The following is a 27818-nucleotide window of genomic DNA, read 5'->3' as shown; positions in this document are numbered from 1 at the left end:
TGCAGTCCTGGGGTGCTTCCGCCCCGGCTCCCTGTGCCAGGAGTGAGCATTGTATGCAGTCAGGGGCCCCCACTCTAGGTGAGAACTCCATGTGGTTCTGGCTCGGCCATTACTGCCTGAGTAAGAAGACTGACTAAACTTTGAGATCCAGTTTCCCCATCTATAAAATGGGATAATAATAATAATAATACTTCCTTAAATAAGCTAATTCAGCTCAGGGGCTTAGTCCAAGGCCTAGAAGCAATTGCCAACAAATGTTAGTTCTAAACAACAACAAAAATGGTCCTGTGCCCTTCCGCTGGACAGCAGCCTGCTGCGTTCTGTCCACAGAGGTTCATTCCTCCCACATACATTTTTCTGAGCACCCATTGCCTCCCAGGTGAGTCCTAGCAAGCCCACTAAACAAAACCTTTGCCCTCAGAGAACTTACGTTCTAGTCGGGAGAGAGATAGCAAGCCTGCATATCTTATGAAGTATGTCAGGTCTGATAAGTGATCTGGAGGAAAATTTGGCATGAAACAGCAGACAGGGACACCAGTGGCAGGTTGCTGTTTATGGAAGGTGGTCAAAGAAGGCCTCTGAGAAGGTGACATTTGAGCAGAATTCTGAAGGAAATGAGGGAAGGACACATCTGGTAGAGGGGACAGCATGTGCCAGGGCCCTGAGGCAGGACATGCTTGTCATGTCTGAGGACAAGCCTGGAGGCCCGTGTGGCCAGGGCGGAATGAGCGAGGAAGAGAGTGGTAGGAATAGAGGTCAGGGAGGTAGTGGAAGCCCAGCTGCTTCAGGTCCTAGAGGCCATTGTAAGGGTTGCAACTGTTCCCCTGAGTGAGACGAGGACTCTGGAGGGTTGAGAGAGAGGAGTGATGTAATGGGACCCTCAGTAGGTCTCAGTACTTGTGTGTTGTAGATAAAGTGAAAGCTGCACAGCTCCTCCGACTCTGTCAACCAGCTCCCCCAACTCTGAGGGCCCCTCCCCACAGGGAGCATCACTCAGCCCACTGCCTGGCCTGGCGCTTCCCCCGACACACCCTGTTTCTCTGGATGGGGCTTACATCCAGGTGACTCACCCGGATGCTTCCAGGCTAGACCACACGCCCAGCCGAGCTGTAAACCTCTCACTAGCTAATGGTCGCCCTGGACCGAGGTCTTGCCATCAGCCAGAGCCCCTATCCCGGGAACTCCCTCAGCCTCACAGCCACCCTGCCTGGCAGCCACCATCACTCTCCCTCTGCCGCTGGTACCATGAGCCATGAACGTGCACAAGGTACTGAAGCGAGCAGGCGCAGAAGCCAAGGCCCCAGCCAGTCTGTCAGACGCCCAGGATGGGACCGTGGCCACCCAGACAGCAAGAGAGAAGGCTGAAGGAGTCATGCTCCTTGGCCCGCCCCAGGCTCTCACTCTGTTGAGAAAATGTCGGAGAAAGCATTTTGCAAGTCTGTGTGAAGCATCACACCAATACGGGGGGCAGTTAGGAAGATGGTTCGAGTCTGAAATCCCAGGCTTCGGTTTGGCTCCTGAGTTTCCAGATAGCTGCCTCCTGCACCCCAAACACCTGAACTCCCCCAAATCTCAGCCTATTCCCCAGCTTCTCCTCTGCTTTGCTTGAAACAAAGCAGGTCTTTTATAAAGAGGGTGGGGGTGGGGTAGGGGGGTGGCCTTGCTTTGGGGAACATGCTTTCACCTCCTTCTAGTTCATTGTTTTTATACAAAATTCCAGGCGCACAGGGCAGGCAAACAGAAGTCTCATTCACAGTCCCTGACCCCCTCCCCCCGCGGCCCCCCACCTCCTGCTGGTGTGTTTCCCGCCTCCTTCCCCTTGCCTCATTTCAGTCTCCTGTTGAAGTCCTGATCCACAGAAGGCTGGGGAGGTAGACGCAGAGCAGAGCAGATTTTGTGCACTGCTTATGGGGGTGGGAGGGCATCCCCGGCGGCCGTGGTGTGGCGCGAAGAGCCCTAGATTTGCTTGCCCAGAGACTAGACTGGTTTCCAGGCTGGTTCTGCGGATCACTCGTCCGATGACCTTGTCACTTTCCCTTTCAGCCGCTACCTGTTCATCAGAGTCAACATGTGCTTATTATGAAATCATGTGCCTCCTGCTTCCCTGTTTGGCTAAGCTGGCACAGAGCTGAGCGTGAGGGCTCACGCACAGGACACACGTTTCTGCTTTCCCACTGTTTTCCCTCTTTGGGCCCCACACCTCCCTGATTTTTGTCACTTGCAAGTGGTAAAACTGCCAACTGTACTGCACACACACTTTTTTAAGGCTGAAGTCATCGGCTCCCTCGGCATCACACCTGGTGGGCACAGGGCACTGCTATGCAGGCAGGGCCGGGCAGTGGGACAGCGCCAGCCACGCGGGGTGGGGGTGGGGGTGCCGGTGGGGAAGGTGTCTGATCACGAAGTACAAACTTGTAACGTGTTGCCGTCTTTAGAGGAGCATTACTTTGGCTCTGGGCACTGGAGGAGGTGTGGATGGCTGGTCTCAGAGATTTTCTGGGCAATTAAAGAGAATGAAAACAAATGTGCACTTCACACAGCGCGGGCTGTCTGCGGGGTGCTGGTGTCCTGGAATTCGGAACCTTTACTCTGTATACTTCTGTGTGTCTGAACTTTATACTTTATGAGTGTGTATCAATTTTAGACCACATTTCATAAGTCTAAGATGCCGTCGATTAAAAGAGACCATTTTATTCAGGCAAACTGCTACCAATTAAACTACATCACAAATTAGTAAGGCCCGTCTTACTAATTGAAATGTTTTTGAGATGTTAAAATATGAAAGAAATGTGCATCTTAGAATTAGTGGAATGCACATGAAAAGAAATTGTCCATCTTTGGAAAAAAATTTGCTTTTATCTCCCACCCTCCTGTTCAGAGTGATTTCCTAAAAAAAAAAAAAAAATGCCGAGGGAGCGTTTGAGGATGACTTCATGTTACTATTTTTAGCATCTAGATGCCAGTTTATTCCAGGCCCTGGGCTAGGTGTGTTCTTGTGTCTGAGTCCCTCAAGGCCTCCTGGGAACTAGTGGGAAACGTGGTCATTTTCCAAATAAGGGGCCTGATGGTCAGATTCTGGTTCCTGCTCACGCGGCGAGTAAATGAGGGAGATGAGACGCAAACCTGCCCGCTGCCCCACCGCATCCCATCACAGGCCTGAGCTCGGAGGGGGTCCTGAGAGGGGCCACCAGTTAGCACCTGAAGCCCCAGGATCAAGGAGAAAGTGCCCTGCTCCCAGGCCCACCTGCGCACCCCCTTGTTTCTGGTTCTGGGGAGCTGACTTCCTCCTTGCACACCCCTCTCTGCCAATCAGAGTGAGTCAACCTCCCAATGACCTCACTGTCCTCAGTGGGCTGTTTGGCTGTCTCCTGCTGTCACTGAGCCCTGGCCCCAGCACCTCCGCACGGGCTCAGTGCTCCCCGCCCCACTCCTCAGACGTGGCGGCTGACCTGTCGTCGGCTGCTAAGAACGGAACAACCACGGCTGAGAGGGCTGTTTTCCTCCCGCCACCGTCTCAGTGGACTGCCATCCATGGACGCTGGGGGTTTGGCCTGATTGTCCCAGGGCCTGGCACAGAGGCACGGACAGCGGGGACACTGCTTGTCAGACAGTGGACGGAGTGAGCTGAAGTAACAGCTCGGGGCCCAGGCTACAGCAAAGGATAATTTTCAAAAGGATACTTACACGAGTATATAGTGGCCACATGTCAACGTTTATGTAAGTCATCAATGAGGGAACCAGCAAAATGACAAAGCTAGATGAGATTTGAGGGGGAAAATGTTTGCCTGGGCTGCCACCACGGATTACCCCCAACTGGGTAACTCTTCAGCAACAGAAATGTATTCTCTCACGTGTCATAAAGCCAAACGTTCAAAATCGAGGTGTAGGCAGGGTTGGCTCCTCCCGGAGGCTCCGAGGGAGACGCTGCCCGCCCCTCTCCTTGACGTTCCTCGGCCTGTAGACACAGCACTCCAGCCTCCGCCTCTGTAATCACGTGGCCTGCTTCCTCGTGTGTGTATCTGTGGTTTCCAAATCGTCCTCTCCTTATAAGGACAGCAGTCTTTGGGTTTAGAGCCATCCTAATCCAGTATGACCTCATTTTAACTTGATTACATTAGCAAGAGCCTACTTTCCAAATAAGGTCACAGTCACAGGTCGGGGGTGTGTGTGTGTGAGAGGACTTGAACGTCTTTTGGGTGACACAGTTCAACTTGTAACAATGACCAAATGCATGTCTCATTACTCAGCATCACAGACCCCGGCTTCACAGGGCCGCGGTGCCTGGGGTGTCAGCTCTGATGGGCCTCTGGTGTCTTAGGGTTGAGCGCTGGCCTATTGACAAGGCTCAGGGGGAGGCAGGGCATCTCCATGGCAGAAGTCAGCACTGCACGGGGCACAAATGGAGCCAAACTTGCAGGGCTCAGCTCCAGCTCCACGCCCCACTGTCTGTGACTCCTCGCTTTTCTTCGCCTCTCTGGGCCTCAGTTTCCCCATCTGTGAAATACGGGCCACGGTGGTACACGCTCCACAGGACAGCACTCACAACGGCACCTGTGAAGCTCTGAATACGTGTGCACTGTTATTGGCCCAGTCACGCCCACTCACAGGTTCACAGCTTTGCTCCTTTTGGGTGAGAAAGGCTGTCCTACTGGAAGTACCGGAAAGTTCCCCCTCCCCCTGGGCCTGGTCATGGCGGGAAAAAGAAGTTTATAGTCCGCCTCGGCCTCCAGAAAACACAGCGAGCTCCTGGTGAGGACGGAGGAGGCCTCTGCCCAGGCGGATTGTAGGCCGGGGCGTTTGCTTTCAGACCTGCCCTGCTCTGGTGAACAAGCTCTCTTTTGGCTGCTGGCGCTGCGTCCGGCTTGGAAGGTGATTTCCCGTCGTTTACTGCCTGTGCAGCTGGCAGTTTCCTTTCGGACACTCATGACCCGTGGAGAGCTATCAGGGCCCAGAGGCAGAAGCTGGGACCAGAGCCTTTCCAGCCAGAACTAGGACCGGCTGGCTGGAGAGGGCAGCCTCCCGGGGGCCAGCAGGTGGGGTAGAGGCCTCGGCAGACGCCAGGCCTGGCCTTCGCCATCCAAGCTGGCAGGACAAGGCCTGTCTGCCCCTCGTGAGCTCCTTACACACTGGACCTGGGGAAGCCAGGACCTCCTGCATCCAGACCTGTCCTCCTCGGTGGGGGCGGCGTGGCCAGGCTGGGCCCTGAGCAGCACCACCGCTGCTGCCGCTGTCATTAGCGTCTGGGATGCAGGCCTGGGTTGGAAAGACGGAGCCGCACCCCAGGCCTCTCCGACCCTGAGTTTGTTCATCTGGGAGTTGAAGCAGGAGGGGCCGGGCCCTGCACTCCAGGCCCTTCACGGAGACATCTTTTTTGCCCTCAGTCGTCGTCTTCCCCTTTCCAGGCCTGAGGACAGCAGCGTTCTTCTTGTTTTTTTTTTTACTTTTTTTTTTTTTTAAGAAGGTGGAGATTCCTAGAAAAGACAAAATTACAGAGACAGAAAGCAGACCTGTGGTTACCTGGGGCCGGGGTGGGGTTGACTGAGGATGGGCCCACAGCGTGATGGAAGCGTTTGAAAACGGTTTGTGTCGGTGGTTGAGCTGCTGTGGACATTCACGCATCAAACAGTGTGCCTGCTGTGGTGAGTTGTATGGCATGTAAGTGCCTCTTCGGGAAAGCGGAGTGAAGGCGTGCATCTAAAAGGGAACCCTCTTAAAACCACCGTTGGAGAGGGGTTACCATCTGCCAGGAACTTGATAGAAAGTGTTCAGTCCACGGTTGTGAACTTGAGGAAGAGTGGAGGGGGCGCTGAATTGGAAGCCTTTATGTGGCCTGGGCAGGTCCAGACTCTGTCTAGGTCTGTTTCCCGAGTTGATGCCCTGGTGGGGTGAGAGGTGCCGGTCCCTGCAGGAGCTGTCCTGCCCAGCCCTCTGTGCTGCAGACATCCCAGGTGCCCAAGTTGATGCCCTCTTGATGCCCTTGGAGGAGTGAGAGGTGCAGGGACGGCCCCTGCGGTGGCTGCCCTGCCCAGCGCTCTGCGCTGCAGACCCTCGGGCTGTCCCAGGCCCCGCTGTGCCTTTGCCTTTGCCACAGAGCACCTCTGCCTTCCTGCCTTTGTGCAGAGCATTTCCTCCCCCCAGCCCCTGGAGCAAACACACAGCCGGGAACAATTGGAAAATCCGGATTGTCCCGGCCTCGTTTCCCCCCACCCCTGGCTCCTTCCCTTGACCGGGACCAGAGAAGCAACCAGGAGACTGCCCCGGAGAAAACCCCTCAGACCAAGGGGCCCACGTTCCTCCTGGGCTTTCCGCTCCCCTCGCAACCCTGACGGGTGACCTCAGCCAGTTTACAAAGAAGATCAGAGATAAAGAGACGCTTGTCCACAGAGATGATCAGTGCCTGGGCCAGGCTCCTTGCTCAGGGAGAAGCTGGGTGAATTGGTCGTTGGCTTGTTTGGGAATCACTTGCCTTCCTCTCCTTCTGCCTCTCTCATTGTTGTCAGATGCCAAAATGCCACCGTTCAAATGCCACCTCCTCCAGGAAGCCTTCCCTCAAACCTCCTCCCATTCACCCAGAAAGTTCCTAGGGTCAGGCAGCAGGAACCCAGAAGTGTGAGAAGTGCCTTTGCAGGAACTGAGTACCTCCGTGGGAGGACGGCAGGAAGGAGCCCTGAGAGTCAGAAGAAAACCTGGCCTCTCCTCTAGGGCCGTGGGGAGCTACAGCAGGTTCTGGGCAGGGTGGGACCAGCAGATGTGGCAAAAGAGGGTGGTTCCAGCTGCTGGGTGGAGGAGGGTCAGACCAGAGTGGGACTAGTGGGAGGCTGAGGCCACTGAGGAGGCTGAGCCAGCTCCCCGGGGAGTGCTCCAGCAGGAGGGTGCGGCCTGCCCCTCCCATCACCTTTCCCTTCCTACCTCGCACTATTCCTGTCCCCAGCCCCCTCCCTGGGCCCACAGCGCCCTGGCTGATAAACTCCAGGAAGCACTCCACTGCTTGGCGGCTGCTCCTCCCAGAGAGGCTATAGCAGGTTTCTTCTGGAGATGATGCCCGAGGGCTGAGTGGTGGACCTGCCAGCCGGAGGACTGCAGAGAGCAGGAGGAGTGGAGGGCTGGGAGCCGGAGCCCTCGCTGGAGCAGGTCCGAGGCCAGGGCGAGTGGTGAGCCAGCCTGTCACTCCTGGCTGACTCAGACCCTCCTGCCCCTCTTATCAGGCCTGCGGAGTGATAAGGGCCCAGTTCCTGCACTGGATTCTAGGCCTTTGTTTGGGGCAGCCAGGAAGTGACTGTGGGTTTTGCTGTGCCTTAAGGAGTGGGGCTGACTCACGGGGGTGGGGGCCTGGGTGTGCCAGGCGTGGGGAGAGCCTGCAAACGCCGGCCCTGCACCACCAAGCACCAACGGGCCGGGGGAGGGAGGTCCCCAGTGGGAGTGTGTCTGACCTCCACACCCACCTCCTCCGCAGCCACGGAGAGGAATCCTTGCCTCTGCCTCCAGGATTAGGACGGGATGGGTGGCCCAGGGCGTCGCCTCTTTATTTTTCAAACAGAAAATATTTCCAGAATATTATTCCCCGAAAGTGTTGACTGTCTGCTAAGCACCAGACACGAAACTAAGGGTTTTGCTGGCACTGTCTCCTGTAATCTTCACCCCAATAACAACCCTGGGGGGCGGATATCAGTGTCCACACCTTACAGACGAGGAAACAGGCTCAGAGAATAGACGTGCATTGCTCAGATTTGCTCATCCAGGAAGCAACAGATCCAGGATTCAAGCCCACTCCAAACTCATAGAAAACTCCCTTGCAAACCCCCATAGAGATGATAGACAGGGCAGGGATGGGCCTCAGGAGGTTTGGGACACCCTGGGGACTACCCATCCCTACATCAGGTCCTCAAGGGCCCCGCCAGACCACCGCCCCAGGGGTCCCTGCCACGGTGGACAGTGGACGTGATGCTTCCCAGCTGCTACTCCCTCCGCCCTGTGAGGAGCCGAGAGGCTGGGCCAGGTGTTCTCCGTGGGCCAGACAGCGGGTGAGTAACTTGAGTTCATCAATGACCAGTTGGGTGGCTCCTCGTCTAGGCTCTCGGAAGGGGGAGGAGGTGTGGTGCCTGAGAATGAGATAAAAGAACAGGAAATTCCCAACCAAGCGGCAGAATCAGGACCCCATTAATCAAGACGGAAAAGCCATTCCTAAAAAGGGAAGGATCTGATTCATCTATTTGTCGTCAGGACTCAGTCCTCTCCGCATTTATCAGTCAGGCCTGACGCTCTCTGCACACCTGCGCGCTGGGTACCCCTGGCTCACGTCCGGCCAGCTCGCTGGTCCTAGGGGAGAGAGAGTCTCTGGCAGAAAAGTCCCAGAGAAAATTCTGATCAGCGGCTCTTGAGTCACAGGACTCCTGTTTGAACAAATCTCCATAGCCTGGGGCGGGGTTTGGGGATTGCCCTTGCCTTGCCTGGCATGCCCTTCCTTGCACTGCATCTCATTGTGGGGCCTGGACAGCAGAGCAGCAGAACCAAGCCAAATGGGTGGGAGGTGTGTGTGTGGCGGGGGGGGGGGGGGGGGGGGGGGGCGGCGGAGGGGACAGGGGGAGGCAGGCAAAGCCCAGGGGATCCCGGGAGCTAGCTCCCCACTTCCCCACCCACCGGGCTGTCCATCCCCAGGCGATGCTGGGCCATTCTTGTCAGGCCAAGGAAGCCAGAGGGTTATCGCCAGGAAGAGCCACTCAGTCTCTTAGCTTAGCCAGGGCATTGCAACCTCAGCACTATCGACATGGATGCCAGATGCTCCCTGTTGTTGGGACTGTGCTGTGCGGTGTAGGAGGGCAGCAGTGTCTCTGGCCTCCGGCCTCTAGGAACCAGTAACATCTTCCCCCTCTTCAATGGACAATCCAGAATGTCCGTGGACCTTGCCTAATGTCCTGGGGACCAAATCGCCCCTGGTTGAGATGACCCCAGCAGGTCTTGTGCTAAGTTCCTAGCGCTGCCATCACCAATGATCACAAACTCGGCAGCTTAACGCAGTAGAACGACATCATCTCACAGTTCTGAAGGCCAGAAGTTCAAAATGAAGGTGTCAACTCGGTTGGTTCCTTCTGGCGGCTCGAAGGGATGATTCATTCCATGCCCCTTCTCACCGCTGGTGGCTGCGGGCAACCTTGGGGCTTCAGAATTCAGGTCTCTGCTTCTGTCTTCTTCACCAGGCCCTCTTCTCTATGTTTTGTGTCTTCTTTTCTCTTAAAAGGATATTTAGGCCCTGGCCAGAGGATCAGTTGGTTAGGGCATCGTCCTGATATGCCAAGGTTGTGGGTTCGATCCCCAGTCAGGGCACATACAAGAATTAACCAATGAATGCATGAGTAAGTGGAACTGCAAATTGATGTTTCTCTCTCTCTCTCTCTCTCTCTCTCTCTCTCTCTCTCTCTTGACCTTCTTCTCTCTCTAAAATCAATAATTTTTTTTAAAAAGGGTATTTATTGATGGATTTAGGGCCCACCCTCATCTAGGAGGATATCATCTTGAGGTCTTTACCTTAATTACATCTATAATAACCCTTATTCCAAATAAGGTCACATTCTGCGATTGCTGAGGGACACATGTTTTGGAGCCACAATTCAACCACTGTATGTCTCATCAGCTTCCCTAACCATCCCTGCTAAGCCAGCCCCACCAAGTCTGTTGTCAGTGTTTTAGCATGAACCACTGTCTCTAGACTCTTAAGGACTGACGATCTGTCTCCCTCTCACTAAAATATAAATTCCAATAGAGCAGGACCATATTTGTCTTGTTCTCTACTGTATCCTAGTCCAGTGCCTGGAACATAATAAACACCCAGTACATATGCATTAAAGGAATAAACAAAGTTTCCTTCTTTGCCTTGCTTGCTAGGAAGCTCAGAGCAAAACTGCTGACCTATCTCTAGTAAGTACTTTTATTTTGTTTTTGGGGGTTTTTTTTGTCTTTTTAAAATTTAGCCCTCTAACCTTTTCTGAGTGTAGTTCAGTGGCATTAAGTATGTTCACATTGTTGTGCAACCATCACCACTATCCACCTCCGAACAATGTGTCCTTTTAAATGAAACACCCAATCAAATGAGTTGTCTGTAGAACACGGTATTCAGCTGGCGGGGGGGGGGGTTTGGAACAGGGATGGGAGCTGAATAGCCATGCGAAATCTGCAAAAACCCCAAACTGCGGGGGGGCGGGGGGGGGGGGTCAGGCCCCAAACATTGATAGGATGCCCCACCACCCGTCTGTGTTAGGTCTTAAGCCATTAAGGTGGCCAGGCCAGGAGGGGCGGATCTCATGGCATCATCGGGCCCAGCCCCCTGACTGGAGGCAGGACCACACGCTGACTCACCCTCAGCTGCTTACAGGAAAGTTAACCTGCCCTCTCCTCATCCTGCCTTCCAGGAAAACCAGGCTCTTTGGAAACCAGGGGCTGGAGTTTGCCTCTTCTAGTCTGGGGTGGAGGGTGGGGAAGGGGAGGAGAGGCTGGGGAAGTAGGAAGAGCTGGAGGGGGCAGCTCACCCTGACCTAATCACATTCTTGGAGCCAGGGAGTGGGTGGGCCAGCCCCCTTCCAGCCTCTCAGAGTCAGCCGCTGTGCTTTAGGGCCTGACTTCCAGTGGGCCCCCCGACGACCTGCCTGCTTCCATTTGGGGAGGAGAGCAGCACACACCCGGGTTCGAGTCCCCATTCTGCCACATTCTACTCCGTGACCCTGAGCAAGTTATTGAAACTGGCTGAGCTCAGTTCCCCTCTGTGAAATGGTGGTATCTAACAATGGCCTCTAACTCAGGGTTGCTTTGAGGATTAAATGAGATACTTCCATCTTTTGCATAGTTCCTGGGGCATGGTTTTTGCTCAGTATATATTAGCTACCTGGAAAGCTAACATTTTGAAGACAACGTGTTTTTTCTTTAGGTAGTAGGGCCTCCCAGCATTAGGTGAGAAGGGGCTGGCAGTGGCCCAGCCCAGGCCGGGGTGGTAGGGAGGGGCCCTGTGGTGGTGGAGGACTAGTGTTGTTAACGGGTGTCTGGGTTCAAAATCCCAGCTCCCTGTCATTAACTTTAAAGCCAGGCAAAACACTTAGTAATCTGTGGATCTGTTCCCCCTCTGAAAAATGGAGGAAATAATATCAGCCTCACAGCATTGACTCCTACATAAAGCTCTTAGAACACTGCCCGGAACATAAGTCTGTGCTGCATCTTTGAGTCTGTTAGAGTCCCCTTGTCCCTACCCAGTCATAACAATGACAGCATCGGCAGCCACTGTTCTCTCGATGAACCCAGGACACCACTCTCATCTTATAGCTGAGGCTCAGGAGTTCTGGGTAAGGCAGTGATGGCGAACCTTTTGAGCTCGGTGTGTCAGCATTTTGAAAAACCCTAACTTAACTCTGGTGCCGTGTCACATATAGAAATTTTTTTAATCTTTGCAACCATAGTAAAACAAAGACTTATATTTTTTATATTTATTTTATATATTTAAGTGCCATTTAACAAAGAAAAATCAACCAAAAAAATGAGTTCGCGTGTCACCACTGACACGCGTGTCATAGGTTCACCATCACTGGGGTAAGGTGTCCAGGATCACACTGTCTAGTCAGGATTTGAACTCAGGTCTCTCTGACTTCAGAGCCCACACTCCGAGCCATCTACTAAGTTGTACTTAAGGGCCATCACTGAACTTTTATGGGGACTGTGGGAGAACTGGACATCGGATACATAAACCCTCATGAAACCAACAGACCTGAGACAGACTGGCAGGTACCACACCAGCACCCAGCGCGCTGTGAGTGTGCAGAGAACAGAACCCGAGAAGCCGGAAAGGCCGGCAGGAGGGGGCGGCCTGGCCTCCCTGAGGACTGGTGCGCTGGGACGGGTGCAGCTTCAGGTGGGGGCAAAGGTGTGGAGGTGGGGCTGGGCAGGGCCCTGTGGGACCTCGGCCAGGGGCAGGGCCAGGGATAAAGTCAGGGCAGGTGAGGGGGCTGGCCAGCCTCCAAGTGGAATTCAGGGCCGAAGCAAAGGCTGAGCGAGGCCCAGGCAGGCTCTGAGCTCCTTCTTCTCTGCAGCCAGACCTCCCTTCCTCAGAGACCCAACGGACTTGCGCTCTCAGCTGGAAACTGTAGTCCCTGCCCCTCAAAACCCCAGAGTCCGGAGACTTAAGGAAACAACAGACTCTCTGCTTGGACTCAGCCTGGGACAGGGATCAAGGAGAGAGAGTGGGCCCTTTAGCCCCACTTTATTGGTTTGTTCTCTTTGGGGGAACACACCCAACATGGCAGCCGGCAGCCGGGCACACCCAAGACGTGCTTCCGGCATTCCTCCTGGCAGGATGTGGACACACTGTCCCTCCAAAACCAAATCCACCCCCTCACTCGACGTGGAAGGGTTACTGATGGCTTCTTAGGAATGTAAAGGGCACGTTTCCTAGTGCGGCCAGACTTCCTGTAAACCCTGCCTCCCGGTCTACCCCTCCCCTAGGAACTGCTCTCCTGAGGCTCAGCTTCCGGACGTACACACCCCGAGCGCCTTTAGCAGGACCGGCTACAGGACGTGCAGGTCCTGGTGTAGAAGGAAGATGTGGGCTCTGGTGCCAGATGTTGACCACAGGGCGTGACATCAAACGCTGGGCCCTTCTAAGCACAGGACCCTGTCAACAGCCAGGGCCGCGGGCCCGGAAGCTGACTGGCCCTTAGTGCGTGCCCTACGTGGACTGGAGCATCAAGTTTTAAACATTTTAAAGCAAAAGCCTGAGATTCACCTCCCTCCACCATCCCCCCCAATCCTCCCCCCCCCCTCCCCCCGACTCCCAAAGCATATTTGAGGACGCTATTCCCGCCCCTGACCAACCTCTCACCTTCTATTCTGCCCTTAGGCCCACAGCAGAAAAGTTTGAGGTTTCATGTTTGAACTGATCGTACCTGGGCCAAGTGCTCTCACACGTTCTTTATGAGAGAGAAGTTACGCTCCCATTTTACAGTGAGACAAACTGAGGTCCGGAAACGCCCCACCCCAGCGGGCGCCTTGATGGCCAGGAGCAAAGGTGGCGCCAAGACTCTGGCTTCTAGACCCCCTGGGTCTGAGCCATTTCCACCAAAAAGAACCCAGACACCTTCTAGAGTGAGTGCACAAGTGATGCAAACCACGCGCTGAGGGAATTTGCGTTCTTTCTAGCGTCACAGCAAGTCCTCCTGCTGAAGCAGCCTCACCCAACCCCAGGCAAACACCAGGCCCCACGGACCTCCGCCACCGAACTGCTGAGGAATGCTCCGGGAGTGTCCGCACCCGTCCCTGACTCATCGCACCCAGCGCTCCCGAGGCCACTGACCAAAGAAAAGCTTCTATTCCCAAGGTTTACAGGAGGCTGTTGGTTTTACTTCATTCCTCGTTAAAATGTGGGGAACCTTTTTGTGTTGGTTTTCCTGTTCATCCTCACTAAGGAGACCTTTTCCGTTGATTTTTTTTTCTTTTTGTTGATTTCAGAGAGGAAGGGAGAGAGAGCTAGAAACATCAATGACGAGAGAGAATCATTGATCGGCTGCCTCCTGCACGCCCAGCACAATGGGGATTGGCCCCGCAACCGGGAGTCTAACGAGAGCTCTGAGTTCATGGGTGGTCGCTCAACCACTGAGCCACACTGGCCGGGCTCCATTGATTTTTAGAGAGAGTGGAGGGGGAGGAACAGAGAGAAACATCGAAGTGAGAGAGACACATCAGTCGGTTGTGTCTCCCGCAGTCTCCCTGACTGGGGCCACAGATGGAGCCTGCGACCGAGGTACATGCCCTTGACCAGACTCGAACCCGGGACTCTCAGTCTGCAGGCTGACGCTCTAACCACTGAGGAAACCCACTAGGGCAGAAACCTTTTTTTTTTAAAGTGAACTTTTTATTGTGGAACCGCTTCAGATTTACAGAAACGCTGTGAAGGTACCATGGAGAGTTGCCTCCCCCCGTGTCCCCCTTATTGACATTCATGTTATCGTAGCAGATTTGTCACCCCAAGACGCTGACATGGGCCCATTGCTGGGAGCTCATCTCCACACGGGGTTTGGATTCCACCTGTCTCGCCGCCCGTGTCCTCTTTCTGTCCCAGGACTCGGTGGAGGGACGCACGTGGCATTCAGTTGTCACGTCTCTCCTCTAACCTGACCGTTTCTCCTGGGCAGTCTTGAGGAGGACCGGCAGGTATCCTGTAGGCTGTCCAACGGGGTTCATTTGGCGGCTTTCCCCTAATAGGACCGGATTATAGGTTTAGAGCAAACGCCCTGATCGCATCTGTGACACCCGCAGGACACCGGGTGAGGTTCACCTGAGTTGTGGTTGAGGTGGTGTCTGTTTTGCTTCCCTGCTGTGCAGTGAAGTAACCATTTTTCATTTGCCAAACTCTAACCTTTGGAAGTGAGACAATAAATCTAAGCCACCCTCGAGTGGGGAGGGCGGGAAATAGGCTCCATCTCCGGGAGGAACCTTAATTTTTGGAAATGTTAATTTAATTAATTTAGAAAAGAAAAATCTATGCTCTGTTTTTAAAAGGCAAAGGAGCAGGTGAAAAGCCTCTCCCCATCTGTGTCCTTGAAAATTACCATTTTCTCAGACTCCTTCCAGAGGTATTTTATGCACAGAATATATATATATATATATTTTTTTTATTTATTTATTTTTTTTCTCTCCACCTTTTTTACACAAAGGTAGCACACTGGCCACACTGTTCCGCACCCAACCACAGGGTTGCTTGGGCTACTGAGACTTATAAACCACCCAGTTGTCTGACAATGATGGATTACACGATTGTATAGCAAAGGCCTGGACACAGCCACCAGCAGTGACTCAAGTAAATGCTATCTCGTATCGTGAACAGTAATACGTCAAATAAAAATCCGGTGCAGAGTGCATGTGATTTCTCCTGGGTGGACGCTGTTTTCCAGGAGGACGAAGTCAGAAGAGGCCACAGGAAGCTGTAAATCCCTGAGAGGAATGGAAGACTTGAATATAATGTTTTGCCACATCGTATAAAAGGCAAATAAAATGAGGAGGCTGGCCCTAACTGGTTTGGCTCAGTGGATAGAGCGTGGACTTAAGGGTCCCAGGTTCGATTCCGGTCAAGGGCACGTGCCTGGGTTGCGGGCTTGATCTCCAGTGGGGGGTGTGCAGGAGGCAGCCAATCAATGATTCTCTCTCATCATTGATGTTTCTATCTCTCTTTCCCTCTCCCTTCCTCTCTGAAATCCATAAAGATATATTAAAAAAAAAAAAAAAAAAGAGGAAGCTGTGAGCTTTCAGGAACTCAATCTTTAGGACCTGAACCAGCCATAGGTAGATGGCCAGACCCCGCCGCTCTTTTCCTGGTCAGGGAGGTAAGGGCTGTCTGACTTTCTAAGCTGTCTCTGTGGATTGAGGGTGTTCACGGCATCTCAGAAGTAAGTATAGAGCAAACACCCCACCCAGGGCAGGGACAGGATGCAGATGCTTCAGGTCACACACTTGTGATGCCTTCCTGAAGGGTTGCCCATAGCCTGAGGGATAAAGTGTTGCCCTTTTGGCACTTGTTTATTCATCCGTTCCATGTATCCATCCTTCGTTGATCTATCCATCCGTCTATGTATCTACCCACCCACCCATCTCCCACCTGCCCACCCACCCACCCACCCACCCACGCATCCATCCACCCACGCATTGAACCATCCACCCACCCATCGAACCATCCACCCACTTGTTTTCTTTATTCTTTCACTTATTGTTTGGCTGGCCCCGTGCCAGGTGCAGGGGTAAAGCTATGGCTGAGATGGACACGGGCCCCCTTCCCTCGGCTGCTGAACGGCAGAGCTGGAATCAGAACCCAGGCTGCTTGGCTTCTGACTGTAGGTTTTTCCGGAGCAGGAAGGCTAACAGGTAACACCGAGTTCTCTTCTGCTCTCAGAGGACAGATGAGGTCATATCTGCAGATCAGGAGGCTGGGCTGGGGGTCCCAAGGTTGGAGCAGCACCTCCCAAAAGGCCCTTTAAGTTTGGGAGCGATTGTGTGGTAAGGGCCCCACTTCCCTGTAGGACCTGCAGGATTCCTCAGTGGCCTGGGAAAGCACCCCCCTCCCTCCTCCGCTGCAGGGCCTGGCGTCCAAGTCTGGGTTCTTTCCAAAGAAGGAGGAGGCTCTGCTCAGGGCAGGTGTTCACACAGCCCACCAGCTGAATCCCGACCTCCCTCCCACCCCCCTTGCCCCCCTCCTCCTTCCACCAGGGAAGATTCAGGTTCCACTTGGAGAGCAGAACTAGGAAACGGGGCTGAGGGCTAGAGTCCTAGAAACAGCCGAAGGGTAAGTGTGCTTTTACCAGCCCATTTTACAGATGAAGACACTGAGGCCACAGAGGTTGTTACCTGTCCTCAAAGCTGGGGCCCACCAAGCACAACTCAGGACTCTATCCCCAAACATTGCTTGCTGCTCTTCAGCCACCTTCTAGCTTTCTTGCCCTCAGAGGCCTGGACACTCAGATTCCTCAAATGTACTCATACCTTGCTCTTAGGTCACCAAGAAGAACCTGTGGCCAGGCCGGGGCCTGTGACTGCTCCATGGAGCCCGTGGTGTGTGGCCAGTGTCCTTCCTCTCCGGACCTTGGTGCCTTCAACCCTGGCAGTGGAGATGCCAACACCCGCCCTCGGGCTTTTTCTGACGACGGAGGGACTCAATACAGGTCACACGCCCGAGACAGTAAGCCCTTGGAAGTACTCAGGAGTTGGCAGTGTGTATCACTCATTCCCTTCAGAAGTTGTGTTGTATAGTGTTTCTTGGAATGAACTAGAGGGAAATGTTCCCCCAAATATGTAAATAAATAATACAACTCTGAAAACTGCAATTTCACCTAAGTCCCTGTTTGCTTTTTAGTTTTGAAGTCTTTGCCCACGCAGGCCGAAGAGCAGCGGCCGGGTGGATGGTGGGCAGTGGGGGCGGGACGGGGGGAGGGGAGGCAGCCGGTGCTTCCTGTTCTCGCTCTCACAGGTGAGTGAGTACCAGGGGGACCCTCCCACCAAGGACACCTAGAAATGGCCCAGAAAGGTAAGCCTGGAGTTGGGAGCTCCTTTTCCCCTCAGGCAGGCTGGCTGCAGTGGCAGAGGGCCGGGAAGCTCCAGAGCTTTGGTGTCTCGGGTCTGGGGGACTATAATTGGAGGGCAGGCCCCACCATGGTGGTGGTTCTTCGATAAAACCCCAGGCTTGAGGCACGACTCTAATAACTGATGAACACGTTCAGGAAATTAGATAACAGGAATTTCAGCAGACACCTGGAAACCATAAAAAAGAAGCTAGTGGTCTGGCCAGCGTGGCTCAGTGGTTAAGGATGGGCCTATGAACCAGGGGGTCACGGTTCGATTCCTGGTCAGGGCAGATGCCCGGGTTGAGGGCTTGATCCCCAGTGTGGGGCGTGCAGGAGGCAGCCAATCATTGATTATTTTTCATCATTGATGTTTCTATCTCTCCCTCTCCTTTCCTCTCTGAAATCAATAAAAATATATTAATAGAAGAAGAAGAAAAAAAGAAGAAGCGAGTGGAAGTTCCAGAACTGAAAACACGATACTGAGGCTAAGAATGGCCGTTGTCAGGATCACGGACTGAGCCACGGCCCAGGGTCAGGTCCGGGCCCAGCCTTCACCACGTACAATGACAGCCCTCGTTTCGTTTTCCTTGAGGTGAATTTCAGACAACGTACAATGAACCACTTTAAAGTGTACAGTTCAGTGGTATTTAATGTATTCACAATGTTGGGCAAAAACCAGTGCTCCCCAGTTTCAAAATCTTTTCATCACATCACTAAAGGCCTCGTACCCATTAAGTTGTCGCTCACTGTCCTCCCCCCCCCCCCCCCCCCCGTAGCCTCTAGTCTACGTTTTGTCTCTGTGGGTTTCCCGCTCGTGGCTGTGCCATATCAGTTAAGCATACAGTACGTACCTTTTGTGTCTGGCTTTCACTTACCATGTTTTCAAGGCTCATCCAAATTGTCGCATGTGTCGGTATTTCATTCCTTTTCATGGCTGAATAATATTCCATTGTGTGTATGTATCACATTTTGTTTAACCATTCATCCACGGATGGACGTTTGAGTCGTTTTGGCTAATATGAATAATGTTGTATAAATATTCGCACACAAGTTTCCGTGTGCACCTGTTTTCATTTCTCTTGGGTACATACCTAGGTGTGGGATAACTGTTCTTTAACTCCTTGCAACAGTTTCCTTGTCTAAAAAATGGGGCGGATGGTGGTACCTAACACATAGTTCCATGAGACAATTAATCAAGGGTCTCAGCTTCATAAATGATGACTATAGATCAGAGTGGTGACCCAAGCAGGTTGTAAGTATTTGTTGGCATGTCTGTCTGCTCAGCTAGGTCACAGGGCCTTCCTGATGTCTGTCTGCACCCCAACCCCAGTGCCTGGCACCCTGCTGCCATGGAGCAGACAGTGGCCTTACCTGTCCCTTGGCTCACCAGTGCCATGGGGAGCACAAATACTATTGCTCTTTTTCATCCACTGGGGGAAACGAAGCTACTGGAAGTTGAATAACTTAATGCTACAAGACTAAAGAGAAGCAGAACCCGAAGTCCAATCTAAAACCCCAAGCAAGGGTTCATTCATTCATTCATTCATTCAACATCAAATATTTACTGAGCACCTGCTTTATGCCAGGCATGTTCTAGGCATTGGTGTCTTCATGAGTTACTTGGGAAAACTATACAAACAAGATAAATAAGTTACGTTCTGTATCTAGGTGATATGTGCCAAGCAAAAATAAGGCAGAAAAGGAGGATAGGGAGTCAGTCGCCTAGGGAGGGTGGGAGGGCTACAATTCCTATACAGCTCGTCAACGACAGGACGGGGATTTGAACCTGGACCTGAGCCCGGAATCTGTGCCATGCCTGGCCTTCCCCTGGTACCTGGGGGGAGTGTGGGCTCTGGTTCAGAACTGGGGCTTCAGAGTCAGACCTACTAACGGGCTGTTTGCCTGACCCCTCTGGGCCTCAGTTCCCACCTCACGGACGTATGTGAGGATTCAGTGTGGCCACAGACGCGCATGGGGAGGTTGCTGTTAGGACTGTCGTTGTAGTACTTGTACTAGAGAAGGTTTGCCTTCTGAAAAGCTATCTGGTGCAGCGGGCTCCCTCTGGTCCTAACCAACTTGGGGTCACATGACTGGCCAGCCGTCTAGGCCACCAGAAGTGAGAGGAGAAACCAAACCTTTCACCCTTGGAGAGCAGCGACCCTCCCAGACCCCGTGAATTTGGCCAACCAGGTTCTGCTTGCTCTCAGGTTACTTCTCTGTGAGCTTCTGGAGCCAGCTGCTCTCCAGTTGGGGTTACCAAGGAACACGGCTCCATTATACTGCCCACCCCCCCGCCCCGCCCACCCCCCCAAACACTATAAAAGACCCACTCGGAGCATTTGCAGGGAGGACCGACTCCAGCTATTCCGGAAGGGCCTGTCTCTGTCAGGGCTGATTCTGGTGCGAGTTGAGAGTGTATTTACTGGCCAAAGTCTGCTCCAAAGTAAACATGTCATCACATTCCTCACAGCCTGTAACCTCCATGGGGAGAGGCTGGGCCACCGTGGAGCTAGGGTGGTGAGGAAACCTTATCTGACTCCATTTCAGCAGGATCCCACTTCGTTCACTGGGTGGGGGACACGGGGAGGAAAGAAGCAGAGACTCCTAAACAGGCCGAATGAAAGGACACATTTGGTGCAGTTGCTCTCTGCGGTGGTGAGAAGGGATACTGGGAGGTTTAGAAGACAAACATGTGATGTAGTGAGAGAGCACACTTATTCATGTGGGTGTGCCTTTGAGTTTATCTTATTGCTTTTTTCTACCCATAGACGTAGAACAGACTTCTTCCTTCCTTCCTTCCTTCCTTCCTTCCTTCCTTCCTTCCTTCCTTCCTTCCTTCCTCCCAGTATGACAGACTTACAGTAGACTGCATATATTTAAAGTGTATAATTTGATTTTTTAACACACACATACTCATGAAACGATTACTACAATAAAAATGGGGAACATTTTGGTTGTATCAAACTTGTATATTAAATATAATCATGTTCTGTTTTGTTTTTTTTAAAATATATTTTATTGATTTTTTACAGAGAGGAAGGAAGAGGGATAGTTAGAAACATCGATGAGAGAGAAACATTGATCAGCTGCCTCCTGCACACCCCCTACTGGGGATGTGCCCGCAACCAAGGTACATGCCCTTGACCGGAATCGAACCTGGGACCTTTCAGTCCGCAGGCCAATGCTCTATCCACTGAGCCACACCAGCCAGGGCTCATGTTCTGTTTTAAAAAAAAAGGTGGGGGGCAGGGAGACATAAGAATCACTCCAAAAAGTTTCCTCAGGGTGACGAGAAGAGATAAACCAAAGAACGTATATACTTAGATGCATAGCTCATGGGCACAGGCCATAATAGGGTGGTGAAGACCTGGGGTGGGTGGGGAGGGGCTGGGAGGAGGGGAGAAAGGGAGGGGAAAATGGGAGTTTCCTCATACCCTTTTGTGCTCCTTCCCCCCCCCCCCACCCCCACCCTCTTCATCCCTAGGCACACCAGGGTCTGCTTTCTCTCACTCCAATTGGTTTGCATTTCCTAGAGTTGTATGTAAATGGAGCCATACAGGATGTATTCTTTTTCTGTCTAGCTCTGTTCACGTAGCATAATTATTCTGAGATTTAGCTGCGGCTGTGTATATCCGTAGGTCCTTCCTTTTTATGGCTGAGTGACTTGTGCACGGTGTGGCTGTACCGGTTTGTGCATCCACTCACCTGCTCATGGGCCTCTGGGTCCTTGCCCATTTCGGGCAGTTACCAATCAAGCTGGTGTGAGTATCCAAATGCAAGTCTTTTATAGACACACGTTTTATTTCCCTGGGGTAATTAGTCAGGAGTGGAAGGGCTGGGTCATATGGTAGGTATATGTTTCACTTTCTAAAAAACTGCCTTCCATGGCGGGTATGCCATTTTATATTCCCACCAACAGTGCATGTTTAACAACGTTAAACATTTAAGACAGAAAGAACAGTCCTTAAGGTAGAAAGTAAAAGCTCTGATAAGTCTACCTCCTAGTGACTGGCTGGCTTCACTGTTTACTATAAATCTTGCAGGGTCCCTTTGTTTCCTTGTCCACACACAGAACCAGACTGAGGCGCGGAGGTGCCCTGGGCAGGCTAATAATCTGGCATGCCCTCAGCCTGATATTGCAAAAACAGTTGTTCAAAATTTACTTAGGCAGGCTGTGGAGAAACTGGTTTTCTGTTAATAAAATATATCATTCTTCTTTCCTTTCAAAAATAAAGGATTTATGACATGCACCGAATGAAACCTGACCTCTTAACTTCTTTGGCATGGTCCTGGAATCGTAGTTGTTTAAGCTTTTGGGGGCTGAAATAAAGGGCATAGGATTGGGTGTCACGCTAACAAAACGTTAGGTCCTGGCGCAGCACGAAACGCTGACCAAGGACGAAGCTGACATGACCAAAGACCCAAGGGAATTGTCTCCTAGCTGGACTCGGGCTTGTGGCACAGCCCAGAGCTGCCCGAGGGCTGGGGAAAAGAACGTCCAGTTTCTCCCAGAGGACGCTCGTTGCCTCCGATCACTGGTCTGTCCTGTGTGGAAGCCCAAGTCACTGGCCCCGTGTTTCATCTAGTTCAGTGCTGTCTGGGCTCCCTTCTAGACTGGCGCCCTGGTAGGCTGCCGGGCGGTCAGCTCGGTGCATGTATTAACGCAGATTAGTGTTACTGGTATTTTAAATGTGTGCATGCAAATTGGATCATACAAATTCATGTTGGTCTGTAACTCGCTTTTCTCCAGCCCCCCACCCCCCCCACACACACACTTAGCAATAAATTCCAAGATCTTTCCACATCAGTCTATGCAGACCCATCACATTTTTTTTTTTCATCACATTCTTTTTAAAGATACAGAACTTATCCTCCGTCACCTTGGGGATCTTGTTAAATCCCAGCTTCTGATTCAGCAGGTCTGGGCGACGCCCGAGATTCTGCACAGCCCAGGTGCTGCCCCAGCTGCTGGTGGGACCACACTCGGAGGAGCAAGGCCAGCGTGCACGTAATAAGCAGCCTGGAATATCAGAGGAGCAACAGAGGACGGGTGTCAGAGTCAGAAGACAGACACTGAGCGCTGGCCCTGGCACTGTGTGACGGGGAGCAGGTCACTTACCCTTGCAGAGCTGCCAGCGAGCGGTTACAGCTGCCTTCCCTCTGTTAGATCCTGGGGATAAAGACAAACTGCCCCTGCCCTTGAGCCTCTGAGAATAAGAACAGTAACGCTGGCTGGGGAGCACAGCAGGGGGGAGAAGGCGAGATAAGGATGGAAAGGGCTTTGTCAGCTGCGGAGCCGGACACAAAGGGCCAGTTCTGCTCCAGTTGGAAGGCAGACTGGTTTGCAGGTGAGCAGTGGCTAGACAGGGTTTTCTTCAGCAGGAAGGTGCTCTGTGGCATTTGTCTGCACTTTAAGAAAACAAACCGGACCCACACATACATCTTCCAAAGAAGCCAGTCAGGCTGCGTGGAGCAAGAGGCCCAGTCCCTTGCAAAATTGTGTGTGTGTGTGTGTGTGTGTGTGTGTGTGTGTGTGTGTGTGATTCCAGAAAGACAGGGAAGGCATGGGGCAGGCTCTGGCCCTGGGTTCCACCTTGGGCTGGGAAGGCCCAGAGGGAGGAAGTCAAGGCCCTTAGCAGTCTCTATCTCCTCCGTCCCCACTGCTGAGTGAACAACACACACACACATGTCCATGAATGGTGGCCACCGCCTTCATTCCTTCACCATCGCCAGGCAAACTGTGTTTCTGGCAGTCAGGGCCGTGGGCTCTGAGGGACTGGAGAGCTCAGAGACTCAGAACTGGCCTCTGGACCAGGGTTTGAATCCAGACTCTGACACTAATACCAAAGGGACCCTAAGCAGGTGACTTGATTTTTTTTGCAGCCTCAGTTTCCCCACTTGTAAAATGGGGGTGGTAATGATAGCACCAAGTTCACAGTGTGCTCGAGATTTAAAAGGATCACTCATGGACATGTGATGCTTAGCTCAGGGCCTGACTCCAGGAAGTGGTCACTGACTGCAGTTGTGGGATCAAAGGAGATACTATGGATAAAACCGCAGCAAGCCCATTCTGAGCCCCACCTCAGCAGAGGGTGGGTGGGAGAAGGGGAAGGTCCGTGTCTTCTCCCTGCAGCCTGCTTCCCCACAGGCCCCACCTCCTCTCAGGGCAGGGCTGGCTGGTGGGTCCCTGGGCCTTCAAAGTGCCGTCGCCTTAGGCCAACCCTTCGGGCGAGGCCTGCTGTCCCAGCCCTCTTCTTGCTGGAAGGGCTTTCTCCCAGGACCCCACCCACATGATCAAGGGACTTTTGCAGTGAGGTTGGGGGTAAAGGGTGACCCTCCCACCTCTCCTGGGAGGGAGCTGCCGAGAGAACCCGCACCTCTTCCCCTAGGAGGTGGAAGAAGAGCAAGTATTTTCATTTGGATTTTGCTTTTTTCCCTTTCTGGCAGAGTGTGGAGCTTGGTGTAAAATTACAACTAAGAAGGCCCGCCCTGGGGAGGACATAACTTTATTTTCTAAGTCCTGGTGCTCCATCTCTGTTCCCTTTGGAAAGCAGGTTTCTAAATCGGGAACTTTCAGTCTTTGCTCTTTGATGTGGCTTGAGCCAGGCTAGTAAACCAGAGCAAGTGGAGAAGGGGAACTGGGACATAGTTAGCCAAGCAGTTTGCAGCCATTGAGGAAATCCTATCTTCTCTAAACCACGGGCAGTTAATAAATGGTTTGCACTTCTCCTCCCCAACCAGAGGGTAAATAGCTTAAATCACGCCACTCAGGGAGACAGATAGCAGCAATGTAATTAGTGCCATCTGTGCAAACCACACTCAACAATAGATGAAGGGCCCTAGCCAGTTTGGCTCAGTGGATGGAGCGTCGGCCTGCAGACGTAAGGGTCCCGGGTTCGATTCCAGTCAAGGGCACATGCCTGGGTTGGAGGCTCCATCCTCAGTAGGGAGGGGTGTGCAGGAGGCAGCCAATCCATGATTCTCTCTCATCATTGATGTTTCTCTCTCCCTCTCCAAAATCAATAACAATATATTAACAAAAAAGATGAGAGAATAAATCTCATTTTGGTACATCAGCATCAAGCTGATTCATATTTTATTGAGATTCTCCTCTAAGAACTCCCCTAAACTCCCAGCCTTTAAAAACCCTCAAAACAAAGGTCCCAGTGCCCTCTCACTCCCAGGAGCACGCCTGTACCTTTCCCTCTCCCCATCTCCTTTCCCCACAGGCAGGCATCTCCTAACCTCTAAGGGAGCCCATGAGTCTTGCAACACGCAGCAATGGGCAGCGGCAGCTCGTCCTGGGCTAACCCCCTGACCCTGTCCCCACGGCCCCTTTGTCTCGGACTTCTTAGCGAGCCAGAGCAACCCGGCCTGGGCTCATTTCCCCACCCAGTCCCTCTCCTGTTGCTTCTTCTCTCCTAAGCCCTTCCTTGTTTCACTGTCCCCAGCTTTAATAAACATCTGCTAAAAATCACCTGGACTCGTGTTATGAAATCTTTCCTGCACTAAGTCAGGAACCCACACACTACCAGCGGCCCGAGGTAGACCCACTCAGGGCAGACACTCCCGGGAAGTATATTGTTAATGTAGGCTACAGGCTGGGAAACAAAGTCAGGCGCAGCCCCAGTCCCTGCTTCTTAATCATGACTGTTGCCTTTCTTGGCCCTTCCTTAGTATCCAGTCTTTGTCACTCTGACCTTAGGCTTATGACTACTCCTTTCAGCCTCAGTTTCCTGCCTGTAAAATGGGGATGATAACCACACCTCCCGCGGTTGTCCTGACGATCAAATGTCAGTACTCAAGAAATGGCAGCTTCTATTATTATTTCTACCATTTGAAGATCCGGACATAGTAGAGGACCCCAGGATGCTGAGAAACCACAGAATGCAGGTTCACTGGGCCCCCCACAGAACTGGGTTCCTGAAGAGTGCCGAAGGAGGTACACACGAGGCCACAAGTTATAAAAAATTATGCCATCTGGAAACCAGATGGGCTGAGCCCCCAAATGGCATCAGCACCAAGGGACCGGGGAGTAAGAGTTTTAAAGGCTCCCAAGTGGGCGTTTTTTGGCGGGGAATTCTCAGGACAGGCCCGGGTCCTGGGCAAGTCCCGAGGGGAAAGTTACTGGTCTTAGCAAATGGAATGTGGTCTCAGAGAAAGGGAATATCGGTTGTGAAATGATCTAAAGGTCAGTTTCTGAGGGGAGGGGAGTATTGATTTGATCATTTGATCAGACCTATCACGGAGGTAGGTTTCACATCTAAGGAAGAGGTTCCAAGATCAGGACCCTGGTGAGAGCACGATGGGTCTCCAAGTTGTTAACTGGTTTATTTCAACATCAAGCATATCTCTATCCTGCACTGTCCAATTGGAGAGCCAGCAGTTGTCAAAGGCAGCTATTGAACACTTGGCAATTATGCCGAGTCTGAATTGTGCTCTATGTGAAATATTGATTGCATATTGAAATTATAACTTTTTGGATATATTGGGTAGGGTTGTGGTAGGCAGTTAGATAAACATGAGCAAGGACGATGGGCCAGGTGCAGAAGGTCCTCAGGGCAGAAAGCTTCGGGTGCCTAATGGGCAAAACTGGGAAAACAAGGAGCTCACCCCCGGGGTAACCTTTCTTCCCTTAGCATGTGTGGTTTAGACCCCTGACCTCTCCTCTCCTGGCATGTCACTAGTCGTGCAGTAAACCCCCTTGGAGGAGGAACAAGGGGTGGAAGAGTGGCCTCAAGTGACTCCCATGCAGGCCCTTGCATGACCACTCCCTCACACAGTAACCCTAGGATAACATCAAGTCCTCAGCTCCTGTGTTTCAGCTCTAGGCTCAGAAAAGCAGCAAAACCAGACAAGCGAAGCCATGGCTGACATCAGGACCAGCTACATTGACTAATGACTGCCGACCAATCAGCAGAAACCTTAACTCTAAAAGGACACACCTGGAAAGCTGATGAATATTCTGTTGGGATCCTCCCCTGAGTCCTGGAAATACCCTCAAAAAGAGGGTATCTTTTTGATACCCAGCTCAGCTCTCTCTCCCAGGAGCACACGCTTGCCTTTCCCCGCCTCGTCTTCTTCCCACCCACTTCTACCCCGCAGGATAATTACCTTTACCTTTCTCCTAAGTTCCAAAGGCCCTTCTTTTGCCTCTTGTTTCCTGACCCCATTTCTTCTGCTGCTCACTTCTCCTACCTCTGTGACATTCTAAATAAACATTCTCTTACAGTTTGAGTCTTGGCTCTGAATTCTTTCTCAGCCAGAACTCAAGTCCCGAGGTTGCCGAACCCAGGTCCAGTCTAACACTTGGTGCAGTTTTCACTGCCAACAGGGTGACCAACTTATTTTGCCAGAGTCACTCTTGCTTTTAGCACTGAAATGAAAGGCTTACATCCCAGGAAACGCCTTAGTCCTGGGCCAACTTGGACAGTTGGTCGTCTTACTGTTGGTTAAAATATATTATATTTAATCTTGCCGAAACCGATTTGGCTCAGTGGATAGAGCGTCGGCCTGTGGACTGAAAGGTCCCAGGTTCGATTCCGGTCAAGGGCATGTACCTGGGCTGTGGGCACATCCCCGGTGGGAGATGTGCAGGAGGCGGCTGATCGATGTTTCTCTCATCGATGTTTCTAACTCTCTATCTCTCTCCCTTCCTCTCTGTAAAAAATCAATAAAATATATTTAAAAAACATATATATTTAATCTTACACTTTTTTTTTAACTTTTTACTAGAAAGTTTAAAATGACAACGTGGCTCTCGTTATATTTATATTGGATAATGCTGGCTCTATTAGGTCTTAAACCCCAGACTATACTCTGCAAGGCCATGGAGGTGACATTTTCCTCCGTCAGTCACTGACCACAGAAAATAGCAACTAAACAAGCATTGTGACTGAGCAAGCTGTGAGGGTGCGGGGACTAAAGGATGGACATGATTTTCCCAAGTTGGAGGGGAGAGAGGAAAGCATTCTTGGCAGAGGGCAAAGGTATGAGCAAAGGCATGGAGGTGGGATCCAGGGAGCTATTATATAAGCACACCTGCTTGATTAGAAGAACCCTTTCCAACCCTACTCAGATGGGCTGATTTGGCAATTGGTGCGGCTTTGAGAAGTAGGCTCACAGGGCTTCCCCCTTCTGCCCAATGTCGATCTTCAGGTTCAGCCAGTCTCTTCCTTGGGATGCGCCTGTGCATCTGTGACTGTCTTGTCAGGTCCATGCTGACATGTAGCGGTTACTGCTCTGCTTATGTTTTCTTGGTCAGTTTATTCTCACCACAATCTCTCGGGGCTGTGGCAGATGGGTATCAATATCTTAGTAAAAGATGTGGAGGGAGCCAGGGCTTCTTACAGAGGACTGGAGTCCAGGGAAATGCAGTTAATTCCTGATTTTTCAGGGGCTGGTGGTGAAGTCTGTTAATTTTGCCCAGTTGCCAGCAATATTGATTAAGCACTGGTTGTGTGCCAGGCACTCCGGTTGCATCATCTAATAGCCTAGGGGTGGGGTTATGTCCATTACCTGGATGAGTAAACGGAGGCTCGCAGAGGTTATTTTTCAAGGTCACAAAGCCAGAACAGTCAGAATTCACACCCAACGACTGTGCTTTTCACCTCTTTACATGTTCCCGCTCTGGACAGTTCTACCAAGAGATCAGATGGCGAGGACAACATTTGGAAAACAGGAATTAGGCATTTGTTAAATGAAGGTCTTGTCATGCAAAACTGGAATGTGTTGGCTAAC

General features: G+C 52.1%; 1 long non-coding RNA gene across 1 annotated transcript; it reads left to right on the top strand.

Moving 5' to 3' along the window:
* The first annotated feature begins 5031 nt into the window (after window positions 1–5031).
* Window positions 5032–18126, top strand: LOC308529702. Its single transcript, XR_013996784.1, has 4 exons — window positions 5032–5639; window positions 13171–13348; window positions 15754–15885; window positions 16512–18126. It is a non-coding gene; the product is annotated as an uncharacterized lncRNA (long non-coding RNA).
* The last annotated feature ends 9692 nt before the right edge of the window (window positions 18127–27818 follow it).

The sequence above is a fragment of the Myotis nattereri genome, assembly GCF_964212035.1.
Source record: "Myotis nattereri genome assembly, chromosome: 14".
In the NCBI taxonomy this organism is placed as follows: domain Eukaryota; kingdom Metazoa; phylum Chordata; class Mammalia; order Chiroptera; family Vespertilionidae; genus Myotis; species Myotis nattereri.
This window is presented reverse-complemented; position numbering and strand designations above follow the sequence as displayed.